The 10,433-nt window shown below is 39.7% G+C and overlaps 2 non-coding genes across 2 annotated transcripts; both read right to left on the reverse strand.

Moving 5' to 3' along the window:
• Positions 1 to 2,255: 2,255 nt before the first annotated feature.
• Positions 2,256 to 2,363, reverse strand: LOC148577584 (small nucleolar RNA R71). Its single transcript, XR_015903635.1, has one exon. It is a non-coding gene; the product is annotated as a small nucleolar RNA R71 (small nucleolar RNA).
• Positions 2,364 to 9,624: 7,261 nt separating this feature from the next.
• LOC148577585 (small nucleolar RNA R71) lies at positions 9,625 to 9,728 on the reverse strand. Its single transcript, XR_015904654.1, has one exon. It is a non-coding gene; the product is annotated as a small nucleolar RNA R71 (small nucleolar RNA).
• Between the last annotated feature and the right edge of the window lie 705 nt (positions 9,729 to 10,433).

The raw sequence follows: 10,433 nt of genomic DNA on the forward strand, positions 1-10,433 counted from the left end.
AAATTTATTCAAAATTTTTAAGAATGAATTCTAGTGTTTCATGAAGCATGTTGAAGCCTGGCTGGCTGTAAAGTCATGTCTAAATTTATTTGGACTGAGGCTTGCAATTTGTTATCAAAGAGCAATATACTCTCGTGTTAAAGACTGAAGCTTGGCTGGCCATTGGCCATGTCTAGTGTTTTGGACTAAAGCTTTCATTGAAAGCTTGGCTGGCTAGTGAGCCATGTCTAATTCCTGGACTGAAGCTTTAGACTAACATGGCAAGATTCCTGGAATTCATGTTAAAAATTTTGGAATCCTTATTTTTCTTTTTCATATTAATTTTCGAAAAAAAAATCCAAAAAAATTTAGAAAATCATAAAAATCGAAAATATTTTTGTGTTTCTTGTTTGAGTCTTGAGTCATATTATAAGTTTGGTGTCACTTGCATATGCATCTTGCATTTTTTCGAAAATATCATGCATTCATAGAGTTCTTCATGATCTTCAAGTTGTTCTTGGTAAGTCTTCTTGTTTGATCTTGATGATTTTTTGTTTTGTGTTATATGATGTTTTTCATATGCATTCTTGAATTCTTAGTGCGTAAGCATTAAAGAATTCTAAGTTTGGTGTCTTGCATGTTTTCTTTGCATCAAAAATTTTTCAAAATTGTGTCTATGATGTTCATCTTGGCATTCATAGTGTTCTTGGTGTTCATCTTGACATTCATAGCATTCTTGCATGCATCACATGTTTTGATCTAAAAATTTCATGCATTGCATCTTTTTAGTGTTTTTCTCTCTCATCATAAAAATTCAAAAATAAAAAAAATATCTTTCCCTTTTTCTCTCTCATCAAATTCGAAAATTTGAGTTGACTTTTTCAAAAATTTTTAAAAATCAAGTTGTTGCCAATGAGTCAAATCAAATTTTCAATTTGAAAATCTTATCTTTTTCAAAATCTTTTTCAAAATTCTTAGTTATTTTCGAAAATTCCAAAAATATTTTTCAAAAATCTTTTTCTTATTTTTATACCAAATTTTCGAAAATAACATAATCAATTAATGTTTTGATTCAAAAATTTGAAGTTTGTTACTTACTTGTTAAGAAAGATTCAAACTTTAAGTTCTAGAATCATATCTTGTGACTTCTTATGAATCAAGTCATTAATTATGATTTTAAAAATCAAATCTTTTTCAAAAACTAATTCCTATCATATCTTTTCAAAAATATCTTCTTATCTTATCTTTTTCAAAAATATCTTTTCAAAATATCTTTTCTAACTTCCTAACTTCTTATCTTTTCAAAATTTGTTTCAACTAACTAACTAACTTTTTGTTTGTTTCTTAACTTTTTCAAAACTACCCAACTAACTCTCTTTCTCTCATTTTTCGAAAATATCTTCCCCCTTTTTCAAAATTTCTTTTTAATTAACTATTATTTTAAATTTTAAATTTTAATTTTCGAAAAAAAAAATTACTAACAATTTTCAAAAACCAATTTTCAAAAATCACTAACTCCTTTTCAAAAATAATTTTCGAAAATTCCCACCTTCTCTCTCATCCTATTCTATTTATTCATTCATTAACTAACGTCTCTTCCTCACATCATCACCAAATTCGAACCCCCTCTTCTATCTGTGTTCGAATTTCTTCCTCTTTTTCTACTCACATAAGGGAACCTCTATACTGTGGTAAAGAGAATCTCTATTATTATTATTTTTCTGTGCCTTCTTCTTTGTCATATGAGCAGGAGCAAGGATAAGAACATTCTTGTGGAAGTAGATCCAGAACCTGAAAGGACTCTGAAGAAAAAATTAAGAGAAGCTAAATTCCAACAATCCAGAGATAATCTTTCAGAAATTTTCGAACAGGAGAAGGAGATGGCAGCCGAAAATAATAATAATGTAAGGAAGATGCTTGGTGACTTTACTGCACCAAATTCTAATTTACATGGAAGAAGCATCTCCATTCCTGCCATTGGAGCAAACAATTTTGAGCTGAAACCTCAACTAGTTTCTCTGATGCAGCAGAACTGCAAGTTCCATGGACTTCCATCTGAAGATCCTTTTCAGTTCTTAACTGAATTCTTGCAGATATGTGATACTGTTAAGACTAATGGAGTAGATCCTGAAGTCTACAGGCTCATGCTTTTCCCTTTTGCTGTAAGAGACAGAGCTAGATTATGGTTGGATTCTCAACCCAAAGACAGCCTGAACTCTTGGGATAAGCTGGTCACGGCTTTCTTAGCCAAGTACTTTCCTCCTCAAAAGCTGAGCAAGCTTAGAGCTGATGTTCAAACCTTCAGACAGAAAGAAGGTGAATCCCTCTATGAAGCTTGGGAAAGATACAAACAGTCGACCAAAAAGTGTCCTTCTGACATGCTTTCAGAATGGACCATCCTGGATATATTCTATGATGGTTTATCTGAGCTATCAAAGATGTCACTGGACACTTCTGCAGGTGGATCCATTCACCTAAAGAAAACGCCTGCAGAAGCTCAAGAACTCATTGACATGGTTGCTAATAACCAGTTCATGTACACTTCTGAAAGGAATCCTGTGAATAATGGGACGCCTATGAAGAAGGGAGTTCTTGAAGTTGATACTCTGAATGCCATATTGGCTCAGAACAAAATATTGACTCAGCAAGTCAATATGATTTCTCAGAGTCTGCATGGAATGCAAGCTGTATCCAACAGTACTCAAGAGGCATCTTCTGAAGAAGAAGCCTATGATCCTGAGAACCCTGCAATAGCAGAGGTGAACTACTTAGGTGAACCTTATGGAAACACCTATAACTCAACATGGAGAAATCATCCAAATTTCTCATGGAAGGATCAAAAGCCCCAACAAGGCTTTAATAATGGTGGAAGAAACAGGTTTAGCAATAGCAAACCTTTTCCATCATCAAGTCAGCAACAGACAGAGAACTCTGAACAAAATGCTTCTAATTTAGCAAATCTAGTCTCTGATCTATCTAAGGCCACTGTAAGTTTCATGAATGAAACAAGATCTTCCATTAGAAATCTGGAAGCACAAGTGGGCCAGCTGAGTAAAAGGATCCCTGAAATCCCTCCTAGTACTCTCCCAAGCAATACAGAAGAGAACCCAAAAGGAGAGTGCAAGGCCATTGACATAAGTACCATGGCCGAACCTGTAAGGGAAGGAGAGGACGTGAATCCCAAGGAGGAAGACCTCCTGGGACGTCCAGTGGTCAATAAGGAGCTTCCCTCTGAGGAACCAAAGGAATCTGAGACTCATCTAGAGATCATAGAGATTCCATTGAACCTCCTTATGCCCTTCATGAGCTCTGATGAGTATTCCTCTTCTGAAGAGAATGAGGATGTTACTGAAGAGCAAACTGCCAAGTTTCTTGGTGCAATCATGAAGCTGAATGCCAAATTATTTAGCATTGATGCTTGGGAAGTTGAACCTCCCTTGTTCATCAATGAACTAAGTGATCTGGATCAACTGACATTGCCTCAGAAGAGACAGGATCCTGGAAAGTTCATAATACCCTGTACCATAGGCACCATAATCTTTAAGGCTCTGTGTGACCTTGGTTCAGGAATAAACCTCATGCCCCTCTCTGTAATAGAGAAACTGGGAATCTATGGGGTGCAAGCTGCTAAAATCTCACTAGAGATGGCAGACAGCTCAAGAAGACAGGCTTATGGACAAGTAGAAGATGTATTAGTAATGGTTGAGGGCCTTTACATACCTACTGATTTCATAGTCCTGGATACTGGAAAGGAAGAGGATGAATCCCTCATCCTAGGAAGACCTTTCCTGGCCACAGCAAGAGCTGTGATTGATGTTGACAGAGGTGAAATAGTCCTTCAATGGAATGAGAACTCCCTTGTATTCAATACTCAAGGATCTCCCTCTGCAACCATGGAGAGGAAGCAGAAAAAGCTTCTCTCCAAGCAGAGTCAACCAGAGCCCCCACAGTCAAACTCTAAGTTTGGTGTTGGGAGGCCACAACCAAACTCTAAGTTTGGTGTTGAACTCCCATATCCAAACTCTAAGTTTGGTGTTGGAGAGTTTCAACAAAGCTCTGCACATCTGTGAGGCTCCATGAGAGCCCACTGTCAAGCTATTGACATTAAAGAAGCGCTTGTTGGGAGGCAACCCAATGTTTATCTAATTCTTATTTTTATTGTTTTTCATGTTTTCTTAGGGTCATGATCATGTGGAGTCACAAAATAAATATAAAAATTGAAAAAGGAATCAAAAACAGCAGAAGAAAAATCACACCCTGGAGGAGCATCTGTCTGGCGTTCAAACGCCAGAACAGAGCATAGTTCTGGCGCTGAACGCCCAGAATGGGTGCATACTGGCGCTGAACGCCCAGAACAGGCATGGTTCTGGCGTTCAACGCCAGAAATGGCACACAAATGGGCGTTGAACGCCCAAAATGGCCACCAACCTGGCGCTGAACGCCCAGAGTTGGGTACAAAGGCATTTTTACATGCCTAATGGGTGCAGGGATGTAATTCCTTGAACACCTCAGGATCTGTGGACCCCACAGGATCCACTCAGGATTTGTGGACCCCACAAGATCCCCACCTACCTCCACTCACTTCTTCTCACCACTCTCTTTCACACAACCCCATAAACACTCTTCCCTAAAAGCCCTTCACCAATCACCTCAATCTCTCTTCCCCACTAAACCTTCACCACTCACATCCATCCACGCTTCCCCATAAACCTACCTCATAAACTCCACCTACCTTCAAAATTCAAAACCAATTTCCCACCCAAACCCACCCATATGGCCGAACCAATACCCCACCTCCCTTCCCTATATAAAGCCTCCATTCTTCATCAAATTCACACAACACACCCCTCTACACTCCTCTTGGCCGAAACCACATCTCCCTCTCCCTCTCCATATTTCTTCTTCTTCTTCTTCTATTCTTTTGTTTATTGCTCAAGGGCGAGCAATATTCTAAGTTTGGTGTGGTAAAAGCATAGCTTTTTTGTTTTTCCATTACCATTGATGGCACCTAAGACCGGAGAATCCTCTAGAAGAGGGAAAGGGAAGATAAAAGCTTCCACATCCGAGTCATGGGAGATGGAAAGGTTCATCTCCAAAGCCCATCAAGACCACTTCTATGATGTTGTGGCCAAGAAGAAGGTGATCCCTGAGGTCTCTTTTAAACTCAAAAGAAATGAGTATCCGGAGATCCGACATGAAATTCAAAGAAGAGGTTGGGAAGTTATAACAAATCCCATCCAACAAGTCGGCATCCTAATGGTTCAAGAGTTCTATGCCAATGCATGGATCACCAAGAACCATGATCAAAGTAAGAACCCGGATCCAAAGAACTATGTTACAATGGTTCGGGGGAAATACTTAGATTTTAGTCCGGAGAATGTGAGGTTGGCATTCAACTTGCCATACATGGAAGAGAACGCACGCCCCTACACAAGGAGAGTCAACTTTGATCAAAGGATGGACCAAGTCCTTATGGACATATGTGTAGAAGGAGCTCAATGGAAGATTGACTCCAAAGGCAAGCCGGTTCAACTAAGAAGATTGGACCTCAAGCCTATAGCTAGAGGATGGTTGGAGTTTATTCAATGCTCAATCATTCCCACTAGCAACCAGTCTGAAGTTACTATAGACCGGGCCATCATGATCCATAACATCATGATTGGAGAAGAGGTGGAAGTTCATGAGATTATACCTCAAGAACTCTACAAGGTGGCTGACAAGTCCTCCACTATGGCAAGGTTAGCCTTTCCTCACCTCATTTGCCACCTATGCAATTCAGCTAGGATTGACATAGAGGGAGATATCCTCATTAAAGAGGAAAAGCCCATCACTAAGAAAAAGATGGAGCAAGCAAGAGAGCCCAGTCATGGAGCTCAAGAGGCGCAAGAAGCTCATCACCATGAGATTCCGGAAATGCCTCAAATGCACTTTCCTCCACAAAACTATGGGGAGCACATCAACACCTCCCTAGAAGAATTGAGTTCCAATATGGGACAACTAAGGGTGGAACATCAAGAGCACTCCATCATGCTTCATGAAATAAGAGAAGATCAAAAAGCAATGAGGGAGGAGCAACAAAGACAAGGAAGAGACATAGAAGAGCTCAAGGACATCATTGGTTCCTCAAGAAGGAAACGCCACCATCATTAAGGTGGATTCATTCCTTGTTCTTGCTTTCTCTGTTTTTCGTTTTCTATGTTATGTGCTTATCTATGTTTGTGTCTTCATTACATGATCATTAGTAGTTAGTAACTATGTCTTAAAGTTATAAATGTCCTATGAATCCATCACCTCTCTTAAATGAAAAATGTTTTAATTCAAAAGAACAAGAAGTACATGAGTTTCGAATTTATCCTTGAACTTAGCTTAATTATATTGATGTGGTGACAATGCTTCTTGTTTTCTGAATGTATGCTTGAACAGTGCATATGTCTTTTGAAGTTGTTGTTTAAGAATGTTAAATATGTTGGCTCTTGAAAGAATGATGACTAGGAGACATGTTATTTGATAATCTGAAAAATCATAAAAATGATTCTTGAAGCAAGAAAAAGCAGCAAAGAACAAAGCTTGCAGAAAAAAAAAAAGAGAAAAAAAAATAGGCGAAAAAAAAATAGAAAAAAATAGAAAGAAAAAGAAAAAGCATGCAGAAAAAGCCAATAACCCTTAAAACCAAAAGGCAAGGGCAATAAAAAGGATCCCAAGGCTTTGAGCATCAGTGGATAGGAGGGCCTAAAGGAATAAAATCCTGGTCTAAGCGGCTAAACCAAGCTGTCCCTAACCATGTGCTTGTGGCGTGTAGGTGTCAAGTGAAAACTTGAGACTGAGCGGTTAAAGTCAAGGTCCAAAGCAAAAACAAAGAGTGTGCTTAAGAACCCTGGACACCTCTAATTGGGGACTTTAGCAAAGCTGAGTCACAATCTGAAAAGGTTCACCCAATTATTTGTCTGTGGCATTTATGTATCCAGTGGTAATACTGGAAAACAAAGTACTTAGGGCCACGGCCAAGACTCATAAAGAAGCTGTGTTCAAGAATCATCATACTGAACTAGGAGATTCAATAACACTATTCGAAATCTGAAGTTCCTATAGATGCCAATCATTCTGAGCCTCAATGGATAAAGTGAGATGCCAAAACTATTCAAGAGGCAAAAAGCTATAAGTCCTGCTCATATGATTGCAGCTATATTTCATTGATAGTTTGGAATTTATAGTATATTCTCTTCTTTTTATCCTATTTGATTTTCAGTTGCTTGGGGACAAGCAACAATTTAAGTTTGGTGTTGTGATGAGCGGATAATTTATACGCTTTTTGGCATTGTTTTTAGTATGTTTTTAGTAGGATCTAGTTACTTTTAGGGATGTTTTCATTAGTTTTTATGTTAAATTCACATTTCTGGACTTTACTATGAGTTTGTGTGTTTTTCTGTAATTTCAGGTATTTTCTGGCTGAAATTGAGGGACTTGAGCAAAAATCTGATTCAGAGGTTGAAGAAGGACTGCTGATGCTGTTGGATTCTGACCTCCCTGCACTCAAAGTGAATTTTCTGGAGCTACAGAACTCGACATGGCGCGCTTCCAATTGCGTTGGAAAGTAGACATCCAGGGCTTTCCAGCAATATATAATAGTCCATACTTTGGCCAAGAATTGACGACGTAAACTGGCGTTCGACGCCAGCCTTCTGCCCAAATCTGGCGTCCAGCGCCAGAAAAGGATCCAAAACCAGAGTTGAACGCCCAAACTGGCACAGAAACTGGCGTTCAACTCCACAAATGGCCTCTGCACGTGGAACACTTAAGCTCAGCCCAAACACACACCAAGTGGGCCCAGGAAGTGGATTTATGCATCAATTACTCACTCATGTAAACCCTATTGACTAGTTTATTATAAATAGGACCTCTTACTATTGTATTAGACGTCTTTTGGACCATCTTTGGATCCTGGATTGTATTTTGATCCTGTGATCTCGTTTAGGAGGCTGGCCATCTCGGCCATGCCTGGACCTTCACTTATGTATTTTCAACGGTAGAGTTTCTACACTCCATAGATTAAGGTGTGGAGCTCTGCTGTTCCTCAAAGATTAATGCAAAGTACTACTATTTTCTATTCAATTCTTCTTATTTCGCTTCTAAGATATCCATTCGCACCCAAGAACGTGATGAAGGTGATGATTATGTGTGACGCTCATCATCCTTCCCCCTTATGAACGCGTGCCTGACAAACACTTCTGTTCTACATGAATTAAGCTAGAATGAGTATCTCTTAGATCTCCTAACCAGAATCTTCGTGGCGTAAGCTAGAATGATGGCGGCATTCAAGAGAATCCGGAAGGTCTAAACCTTGTCTGTGGTATTCTGAGTAGGATTCAATGATTGAATGACTGTGACGAGCTTCAAACTCGCGATTGTTGGGCGTTAGTGACAGACGCAAAAGGAGGGTGAATCCTATTCCAGCATGATCGGGAACCGACAGATGAATAGCCGTGCCGTGACAGGGTGCGTGAGCATATTATTCACTGAGAGGAGGGGATGTAGCCACTGACAACGGTGATGCCCTTGCATAAAGCCAGCCATGGAAAGGAGTAAGACTGATTGGATGAAGATAGCAGGAAAGCAGAGGTTCAGAGGAACGAAAGCATCTCCATTCGCTTATCTGAAATTCCTACCAATGAATTACATAAGTATCTCTATCCCTATTTTATTATATAATATTCGAAAACACCATTATCACTTTACATCTGCTTGACTGAGATTTACAAGGTGACTATAGCTTGCTTCATACCAACAATCTCCGTGGGATTCGACCCTTACTCACGTAAGGTATTACTTGGACGACCCAGTGCACTTGCTGGTTAGTTGTATCGAAGTTGTGACAATTATGAATTAAGATCAGAGAACCAAGCTCTGGAGCCATTACCAGGATTTGTTCGAGCCTGGAGATCACAATTTCGTGCACCACTAACCCACTAACTGTTTGATATATTGCATCACTCACACTAACAGTCATTCTGATAGAAATACTTTCTGCATCTATTTTCCTTGCTTGAACTTGTTGGTTGTATGACAGGGAGAAGAAGCGGGGCTTCAACTTCCTTTGATTCTGAACCTGAGAGAACCTTCTTTAGATTAAGGAGGGAAGCAAGAGGAAAAATAGTAATTGGTGCTGAGGAAGAGGAGGAATACTTTGAACCAAACATGGAAGAAAACATGGAAGACCATCGTGAGGAAGAGACTCACAACCATGGCGGAGGAGGTCGAGCAAATCATGCTGGGGAGGATAGAAGAGTTTTAGGCTCTTACATCAATCCAAACCAAGGAAACTGTGGAAGTAGCATTCAAAAGCCAACCATCCATGCCAACAATTTTGAACTGAAGCCACAGCTCATCACCCTTGTTCAGAACAACTGTTCGTTCGGAGGGAGTGTCCAAGAGGACCCCAATCAACATTTAACCACCTTTCTGAGAATATGTGACACAGTGAAGTCTAATGGTGTTCATCCTGACGCCTATAGACTGCTCTTATTTCCATTCTCACTCAAGGATAAGGCAGCCAAGTGGCTGGAGTCTTTCCCAAAGGAGAGCTTGACAACTTGGGAAGATGTGGTGAACAAATTCTTGGCAAGATTTTACCCCCCTCAACGAATCAATAGGCTGAGAGCTGAGGTCCAAACTTTCAGGCAACAAGATGGTGAGACTCTGTATGAAGCATGGGAGAGGTTTAAGGACCTGACAAGGAGGTGTCCACCTGACATGTTCAACGAATGGGTGTAGCTGCACATTTTCTATGAAGGGCTCTCTTATGAGTCAAAGAAGGCCGTAGACCATTCATCCGGAGGATCTTTGAACAAGAAGAAGACCATTGAGGAGGCCATAGATGTCATTGAAACTGTAGCAGAGAATGACTACTTTTATGCTTCCGAAAGAGGGAACACTAGAGGAGTGATGGAGCTAAACAATGTAGACGCTCTGCTGGCTCAGAACAAGCTCATTACCAAGCAGCTGGCTGACCTAACCGAGAAGATGGAGAGGAACCAAGTAGCAGCAATCACCACTTCATCAACAACCCAAGAAGGAGTGAATTGATGGGATATTTTAGCGGAAAAACGAATTTCTCCAAAACACCCAAAACTAACCGGCAAGTGCACCGGGTCGCATCAAGTAATAATAACTCACGGGAGTGAGGTCGATCCCACAGGGATTGAAGGATTGAGCAATTTTAGTTTAGTGGTTGATTTAGTCAAGCGAATCAAGATTTGGTTGAGTGATTTGTGATTTGCAGAATTTAAATTGCATGGAAAGTAAAGGGAATGGGTAATTGACATGAAATTAAAGAGAACAGGAATTTAAATGCTGAATCTTAAAGAACAAGAAATCAAATGGCAGAAACTTAGAACGCAAGAAATGTAAATTGCAGAATCTTAAAGTGCAAGAAATGTAAATAGCTTGAATTGTAAAGG

This window comes from Arachis ipaensis, chromosome B1 (genome assembly GCF_059453495.1).
Source record: "Arachis ipaensis isolate K30076 ecotype BB chromosome B1, ASM5945349v1, whole genome shotgun sequence".
NCBI lineage: Eukaryota > Viridiplantae > Streptophyta > Magnoliopsida > Fabales > Fabaceae > Arachis > Arachis ipaensis.